The sequence below is a fragment of the Bos indicus genome, chromosome 3, assembly GCF_029378745.1.
Source record: "Bos indicus isolate NIAB-ARS_2022 breed Sahiwal x Tharparkar chromosome 3, NIAB-ARS_B.indTharparkar_mat_pri_1.0, whole genome shotgun sequence".
NCBI classification, from domain to species: Eukaryota; Metazoa; Chordata; class Mammalia; order Artiodactyla; family Bovidae; genus Bos; species Bos indicus.
This window is the reverse complement of record NC_091762.1, coordinates 54946565-54955969: the sequence shown is the minus strand read 5'-3', so window position 1 is coordinate 54955969 and position 9405 is coordinate 54946565. Positions and strand designations below refer to the sequence as shown.

The 9405-nt window shown below is 40.7% G+C and overlaps 1 long non-coding RNA gene across 1 annotated transcript; it reads left to right on the top strand.

Annotated features, from left to right (window-relative positions):
* LOC139179752 (uncharacterized) lies at positions 1-9088 on the top strand. The gene is made up of 2 exons (XR_011564099.1): positions 1-127; positions 8132-9088. It is a non-coding gene; the product is annotated as an uncharacterized lncRNA (long non-coding RNA).
* Positions 9089-9405: the final 317 nt, after the last annotated feature.

The window sequence follows — 9405 nt, the reverse complement described above, 5'->3', positions numbered from 1 at the left end:
TTTAATGGACGCAGAAATCCGGATGAATTCCAGGAAAGACAGGGAGACAGGTGTTCCTCCAGGCCTGGCTGGGTCAGGGCAACTTTGTCCCTCCTCCACAGTTGGCTTGAAGGAAGTACAAGTAATGGTAGGATGAGTTCAACAGTCTGTCTCTCAGGGGTGGTTTGTCAGAGAGGGAGTTTATTAATGTTTCTTCACTTGAAAAATGTTTCATTTTTTCCTTTCTCTTTCCTTTTTAAAAAGTGTTAAAGATCTAAACGTAAGACCAGAAACTATAAAACTCCTAGAGGAGAACATAGGCAAAACACTCTCCGACATACATCACAGCAGGATCCTCTATGACCCACCTCCCAGAATATTGTAAATAAAAGCAAAAATAAACAAATGGGACCTAATTAACCTTAAAAGCTTATGCACATCAAAGGAAACTATTAGCAAGGTGAAAAGACAGCCTTCAGAATGGGAGAAAATAATAGCAAATGAAGCAACCGACAAACAACTAATCTCAAAAATATACAAGCAACTCCTACAGCTCAACTCCAGAAAAATAAACGACCCAATCAAAAAATGGGCCAAAGAACTAAATAGACATTTCTCCAAAAAAGACATACAGATGGCTAACAAACACATGAGAAGATGCTCAACATCACTCATTATCAGAGAAATGCAAATCAAAACCACTATGAGGTACCATTTCACACCAGTCAGAATGGCTGCGATCCAAAAGTCTACAAATAATAAATGCTGGAGAGGGTGTGGAGAAAAGGGAACCCTCTTACACTGTTGGTGGGAATGCAAACTAGTACAGCCACTATGGAGAACAGTGTGGAGATTCCTTAAAAAACTGGAAATAGAACTGCCTTATGATCCAGCAACCCCACTGCTGGGCATACACACTGAGGAAACCAGAAGGGAAAGAGACACGTGTACCCCAATGTTCATCGCAGCACTGTTTATAATAGCCAAGACATGGAAGCAACCTAGATGTCCATCAGCAGATGAATGGATAAGAAAGCCGTGGTACATATACACAATGGAGTATTACTCAGCCATTAAAAAGAATACATTTGAATCAGTTCTAATGAGGTGGATGAAACTGGAGCCTATTATACAGAGTGAAGTAAGCCAGAAGGAAAAACATAAATACAGTATACTAACGCATATATATGGAATTTAGAAAGATGGTAACAATAACCCGGTGTACGAGACAGCAAAAGAGACACTGATGTATAGAACAGTCTTATGGACTCTGTGGGAGAGGGAGAGGGTGGGAAGATGTGGGAGAATGGCAATGAAACATGTAAAATATCATGTAAGAAACGAGTTGCCAGTCCAGGTTCGATGCATGATGCTGGATGCTTGGGGCTGGTGCACTGGGACGGCCCAGACGGATGGTATGGGGAGGGAGGAGGGAGGAGGGTTCGGGATGGGGAACACATGTATACCTGTGGCGGATTCATTTTGATATTTGGCAAAACTAATACAATTATGTAAAGTTTAAAAATAAAATTGGAAGAATAAAAAAAAAATAAATAAATTAAAAAAAAAAGTGTTTTAACTCGGTCTTTTTTTTATTAGTAAAATAAATATGTGTGTATAAAACCCTCAATTTTATAGCCCAGACATATTCACTATTTTTTTTTTATTGGAGAATAATTGCTTTACATTGTTGTGCTGGTTTCTGCCACACAATAACACACAAATCAGCCATAATTATATGTATATCCCCTTCCTCTTGAGCTTCACTATTATTTTGTTAGAGTTTTCCTCTTTTCTTTTAGTAGTGTGGATCCAGATTTGGAGGTTAGGGGTTGATTCAGATTCCTTCCATTCTTTTCTGTATCCTTTAAGGTGTTGTACTAACCTGTAAGTTAAAAGCTTGACTGCTGCTGTTAGGGAACCAGGTTCTTTTGCCCAAGGAACTGCAAGCCAAAACACTGAGAGCAGGAGATTTGCAGCAGAGAGTTGATTTGTGAGGCAACCCAGTAAGGCTGCAGGGGCTGTGATGACACTAGGTCCTCTATGGGACAGGCAGGTCTATTCTGACTCTGATCAGCTATGTTAGTTTCACCTGGCCTCAGACAGTTTGTTGTGTTACAAGAGGAAGGAGTTTTCAAACAAGCTCTTCCCTTATCTGCTCATTCTGTAAGATGAGCTCAAGAATTTCCCTTAGTCTGCAGTTTCTGTGTCAAGTTTTTACCCTATGAAGCAGGGTTTCACTATCCCATTTGTATTTCAGATGGAAGTGAGGGAAAGGAAGGACAGGCAGAATATAATCTCAAAGTTCTATGGCCAAATGTTCCCAAGAGGAAGTGCTTTGGCACTTCCCTATGCAGACTTCTTTAGCTGAAAAAGCAGCTATAAAAGTAGAAAAAGCAGCTAGATTGCCGTATGCTTATTTTGTAAAATTAGAATGAGACCATATTTGGAGCTGCAAAGCGTGTTATATAACTCTAAAGGTATATGCTATAATATCAGGGTCAGATTTTTCTAGAATTCTGAGACTTCCCTTGGTAGATTCAAGACTTGAACCCAAACTGGGAAAACTACCATGGCTCTATAATCCCTGAGCCACTGAGATGGATTTAGGGGGAGATTGGGCACATAACCTAAAGCCAAATAATGTTAATCTTTTCTCAGTTACCTGGATCCCAGAAATTTCTCTCTTTTCCTCCCTCACTCTTGGTCTTGTTCTGTATCTCTTGATTTATTCTCTTCTGTTTTCATGAACTTTTTGTTTTTGTCAATGTGAGTATAAAGATATATGTTTCAAAATGAAGACCCTAAGGCCACTTAGATTTATTTGGCTCTGAAACATGATATATATTATACATATTATAAACATGATATATATTATTACTTACAAATATATTTGGAGTTTTATCTTCAGTTTCCATGGTTTGTCACTGCTTCAGGAAAAATCCTTTTAAAATTATATCCCATAGGTATAATTGACAAAAGTATACTATTTTGGAAAACTAAGAATAATTACTTAAGTAAGTAAGAATGGCATCACCAACTCAATGGACATGAATTTGAGTGAATGTCGGTAGTTGGTGAGGGACAGGGAGGCCTGGCGTGCTGTGGTTCATGGGGTCGCAAAGAGTCGGACACAGCTGAGCCACTAGACTGAACTGAAGAATGATTAAAATGTGTTCCTAAATGGAAGATTTTGGCCACCTGATGCGAAGAGCTGACTCCTTTGAAAAGCCCCTGATGCTGGGAAAGATTGAGGGCAGGAGAAGAAGGGGATGACAGAGGATAAGATGGTTGGTTGGCATCACTGACTCAATGGACATGGGTTTGGGTAGACTCCAGGAGTTGGTGATGGACAGGGAGGCCTAGCGTTCTGGGGTTCATGGAGTCACAAAGAGTCAGACACGACTAAGTGACTGAACTGAACTGAATTCCAGAATAAGTGGTCTTGCATCTTGCTTTAGAAATTGTGCTTGTTTATCATCTAGTGCACTGAACTTTGTGTCTAGTGAAACTTTTGAGAGGAAGAGTCTCTTTTTCACATCCTCAGAGTTTCGTGAAAGACCATGGGCTGTGGATTGACCAGCACTGTAAACAGTTCAAACCTGAAGCACTTTCAGGTCTGAAATATGAGTGCAGTTCATCAGGTGTGGAAAATGTGGATTCAAAGGAATAATAGCCTTTGGGGATAAAATTCCTTGGTTTGGGGAGCTGTAGAATTGGAGAGAGTAGCCACTGAGACAAAATATTTGTAAAAATGTGCAAAATTAAAAGCACCTTGGATATTGCTGAGCACAGAAATAAATAAGATAAAAGAATAGGCATTCAGGACTATAAAATTGTAAGGTGATAGACCTTTATTGTTTATTTGGCTATAATAAGTATGTCACTCTGCTTGCAAGCTGGAGTGGAGGTGTGTCACCTGAGGAAGTTCAGCCTCAGTGTATCTGCAACATGAGGTAAAGGGATAACTGACAGTGTTCAAGCTAAACTCTCCTTAGATCTCATTTGTAAAGGAAAAAGTTATTTCTGGCTTAAGGTTCCTTTTACCATTTTTGAAGTGTCAGAGAGTTCTCATGATCAAAGTCCACAGACTTTAATATAGTTGGGTAGGAGTTTCAGGGAGAAGGCAATGGCACCCTGCTCCAGTGTTCTTGCCTGGAGAATCCCAGGGACAGGGGAGCCTGGTGGGCTGCCCGTCTGTGGGGTCGCACATAGTTGGACACGACTGACAAGACTTAGCAGCAGCAGCAACAGCAGCAGGAGTTTCAGGGGACGGAGTCTATTAGCGCTATACAGAAACAGAAAGCAGGATCTAATACAAACCGAAAGCCCCAAGTGTCTGTGCACTCATCCACCGTTAGTCTCATTCTGTGTTGTCCGTTGTTTTAAATTTTTAGGATCCACATGTATGTCACCAGGATGGTTACCTTCTCACTCATCTCCACTACTTTTTAAGAATATTGGAGCCAATAGTCATGTCACAATTTTATTACTATAGTGAACATCTTAAACTATATATCTAATTATCTTAAACTGTGTATCTTAAACTAGTCTGTCTAATTCTTGCATAAGAAGTGGTGTGGACATCTATCAATTAAACTGCTACTCTTTTTGTCTTGGTTCTTACTTCGAATGAGGGGAATAGAAACTGCAGCCATTACCCAACAAGGACAAACTCTAGTTAGGCACAAACATTTTCTTTTTCAAAGTATTCCCAAGTGTTCAATATACCCAGCTGAATTCCACTCCATCTTTTGTGCCCTTTAAATGTGCCTTAAATGATAAGCAAACAAAGGGAAGCTAATGCAGACAAATTTGGAGGAAAACATGTGAATCTCTTTTTAAAGCTATAGCTTTGTAGTTACTTCTTGTTATGCTGGCTCTGATCACAGTAGGACTTGAGTGTCCTTTCAAAGATGAGCCTTTTTTCAGATGTTGTGTTTGGGATGTGTTTGGCCACTCACATATACAGAATGAGCTTAAAATCATGTGATATGAATTCTACTGGTTCCACCACAATCACACAGTTCAGAACTAGCTTGCCCAGTAGCATTGTGGAACACTCTCAGGAGGCAATTGAGATGCCTATTTGACCAGAACTCTTGAGAGGATGGGACACCATTGTTCTGGATGTGGTCAATAACTTATGCCCAAAGTCATTATAGGATGCTGTGTACCCAATAGACATAATGCATGGGTTTGGAGGCAGTGGCACACAGTATCACTCACAGGGACTTCTTTGGGGAAATTTGTGCTCCTTGACCTTGAAAATCTAGGCCTGTGGTTCTAGAGAGGGAGTGTTTCATTGAGGGGGCACACTAACAGTACCTTAAACTTAAAGCTTAAATGCTGCCTGTTTTCTCTGGGCATCTTTTGCCAATAAAGCAGCAGGCACAGGAGAAGTTTATCATGACAATTGACTTTGATCCTCATGAAGAGGTATTATTGCTACCATGTGATGGGAGCAGGGAGGAATATTTTGGTGAAAATACTAGCCTACAAGTCCTAAGGGCATATATGTGTTTTTGCAGACCTTGTTTTCTTGGGAGCAGAATAAAAACACTGTTGTTGTTGTTATTCAGTCACAAAGTTGTGTCCAGTACTCTTGCCTGGAGAATCCCATGGACAGAGGAGTGTGGCAGGCTACAGTCCATAGGGTCTCAAAGAGTTGGATTTTCTATTTGCATTTCTACTGAGTTCTGACAATCCATCTGTAACACTAAAGAATTTTCTTAATAAATATATTCTGTGAGGACTGTGTAATACCCAGTCAACAGGCAAGAGACCCTTGTGAGCATGCTGTAAACAAGTCTGAGGAGAAGCAGTAAGGAATGTAGAGATGTCCAGAGTAGCTCACTTTTCCTATACCAAATGTTGTGTGAGAGAATGATTGTGATGCTGCCTTCCTACAGAATTGTTCAACAAATACTTGTCTAGATCTTTAATTCCATTAGCAGCTAGCATATATTTATTAGTTATAAAGTCTGGAAGAGGCCTTTCACCTGGAGCTTTGTCTTGAGATGAGTATAACTTTATTCCAATAGACGACCACTTAGGACTGATCATCAGAGCAATGCAGGTTCCTTTCACTCTGCTGTAATTGTCCAGTCCCTTACTCTTGACCCCTTTGTTTCTCTAAACCATGATCACTTCATGGTGGAAGCATGTGTGCCTGTTTCTTGTTTGCATTACTTGCTATGTGTGTCGGAGAGACTTGATGGGGAAGCAGAACTCCTCACTGACCCCTTTACCAGACCATCCAGACTTCCAGTATTCAGGGCATTCTTCTGGTGACACCAGAGTGTCTTTGGGGACTAGACAAGCTGCAGGACTTATTCCAGAGAGTTTGGTTACAGAAGTGGCAACTGAGTGTTAACTCACATTCCTTAAGAAAGCAGAGTCATCTGCCAGATGCCCCGGTCTGTCAGCGTGTGGGTGTCATATTCAGTGAGAAAGGCAATGGCACCCCACTCCAGTACTTTTGCCTGGAAAATCCCATGGATGGAGGAGCCTGGTAGGCTGCAGTCCTTGGGGTAGCTAGGAATCGGACATGACATGACTGAGCGACTTCACTTTCACTCTTCACTTTCATGCATTGGAGAAGGAAATGACAACCCACTCCAGTGTTCTTGCCTTGAGAATCCCAGGGATGGGGGAACCTGGTGGGCTGCTGTCTATGGGGTTGCACAGAGTCGGTCACGATGGAAGCAACTTAGCAGAAGCAGCAGCAGCATCAAAAGTATAGTTTTATTTCAACAGAAGCTCCTTGAACAGCTGCAATTATGATGACAACTGGAGTATTTCCAATTACAATATCATTGTTCATGGGTCAAAGGTGATGGCTTCATTGCCGGATCGTTTTCTTGCAGAGAAGTTCAAGGAACCCAGAGCACGTGGGGTGTCCAGTCCCTTCCAGAGAAAAGCAGCAGGTTCAGATGGGTGTGCATGTGCTTTCCAACCAACTCCTTTCGGTTGTTGTTGTTTTAATTGTGGAATGGTTTCCAACTCTTTGCAACCCCTTTGACTGTAGACCACTAGACTCCTCTGTCCATGGATTTCCCAGGCAAGAATATTAGAAAAAAAAAAAAAAGAGAATACTTAAAATGGGTTTCCATTTTCTTCTCCAGGGAATCTTCCTGACCCAGGGATTGAACCCTTGTCTCCTGCATTGGTAGATGAGTTCTTTACCAGGGAAGTCCATCCTTCTAGTACTAGTTCATAAAACTGTTCTTGATTTTGAGTGTCCTGGGCAGCAGTTAGTAGAGTAAGGAAATGGCAGTCTGTGGTTCTGATGAGTGGAAGGTCATGTATTTATCCACATACATTGTTTGAACACCTGGGGATTATGAAAACCTGGGCTTTGCAGGGGAGATAAATATACAGTGAAGATCATCAAGTAGAAGAGATCATCAGGCAGTAGGGGAGACAGAATATCAACAGGTTATTTCAATATCAAAATTATATAAAAATCCTGTGGTCAGAGTGAAACATAGTATGATGGCAGCACACAGGAGGGACACCACACTCAGTTCATTCCGAGTACACGAGTCTAGCATTGAACAGCTGACAAGAATACATAAAATGTTGAGTTGAAATGGAATGAGTCTCCTTTGAATACATGATCTTTATAAATGTGCAGGAACTTTGAGGCCATTCCAGCCTACATTCCAATAGATTTTACACCTGAGAGTAGCTTAGGGACTAGGGCTTCAAAGCCTTGATGACAACAATGTCAGGATGCAGATCTAGTACTGTTTCCTGCTGTAGTAAGCAGATTCCTCCTCTGGAGCTGACTTTTTATTTCTCATAGTGTTTGATACTTTCATCCTGTCATGAGAACCATTCCATTCCATATATTGTTATTTTTATTTCATTAATTATATCTTTTTATTTTTGAGTAGGTAATAATTCATGCAAAATATAAAACCCACAGAGGAATATGTCAAATGGACCTATTTCTCCTCTTGTTTTTTATCTCAAATATACAGGTCCATTCCTGTTGTGCTCAGGGATACCAGTTTCTTTCCTATTTCCAGAAATAGAGGAAAATGTGTGTATATGCTGATTATGTGTTAAATCAGTAATGCAACTTACACACTTTCTTTATCTTTATTTTTTTTCACTCATGATATATCTTGGCCTCTTGATGAAGGTGAAAGAGGAGAGTGAAAAAGCTGTCTTAAAACTCAAACTTCAAAAAAACAAAGATCATGGCATCCAGTCTCATCACTTCATGGCAAATAGATGGGGAAAAAAATGGCAACAGTGACAGACTTTATTTTCTTGGGCTCCAAAAATCACAGCAGATGGTGACTTCACCCTTGAAATGAAAAGATACTCACTCCTTGGAAGAAAAGCTACAACAAACCTAGACAGCATGTTTAAAAGCAGAGACATCACTTTGCCGACAGAGGTCCATATAGTCAAAGCCATGGTTTTTCCACTAGTTATGTATGGACGTGAAAGTTATACCATAAAGAAGGCTGAATGCTGAAGAATTGATGCTTTCAAACTGTGGTGTTGAAGAGGACTACTGTTGAGAGTCCCTTGGGCAGCAAGGAGATCAAACCAGTCAATCCTAAAGGAAATCAACCCTGAATATTCCCTGGAAGGACTGATGCTGAAGCTGAAGCACCAATACTTTGGCCACTTGATGCAAACAGCCGACTCACTGGAAAAGACCCTGATGCTTGGAAAGATTGAGGGCAGGAGGTGAAGGGGGTGACAGAGGATGAGATGGTTGGATGGCATTATCAACTCAATGGACATGAGTCTGAGCAAACTCTGGGAGATAGTGAAGGACAGGGAAGCCTGGCATGCTGCAGTCCGTGGTGTTGCAAAGAGTTAGACGCAACTGTGCAGCTGAGCAACAACATCTTGGAGACTGTCTCACCTTAGCACAAATAGAATCTCCCTTTTCATTTCAGTGACTGTAGAGTACTCCTGTGTAAGTGTGTCCCAGGATTTATCTCACTAGTATGTGACAGAGGGACTTTAGAGATGTTTCCAGTCTTTTGGGATTACAACAATCCCCTCAATAAATATACTACCACACATTCCATTTTCAACTTGGGTACATAAATGTTTAAGATAAATTCCTAAATGAGAACTTGCTGTATCAACAGTATTTTCACTTAAGGTTTGGTATATATTTGCATTAATCTTCACTCTTCCTAGCATATATCAGAGATTGCCAGTTTCCTGTCACCCTTGCTGGCCTATGTCCTGTCTAAACTACTTTCTGGTCCAGCTGAGAGGTGACACAGGTCCCTCCTAATTTTACCCCTCATGTCTTTTATTATCAGTATAATTAGACATTTATATTCTCATGTTTTTACCCATTTGAAAAATGTGATTGTTGCTCTTCCCTCACTGACGTATAAGGGCTCATTATGGCTTAAAGAAATCATCTCCATGCCTGTTCCA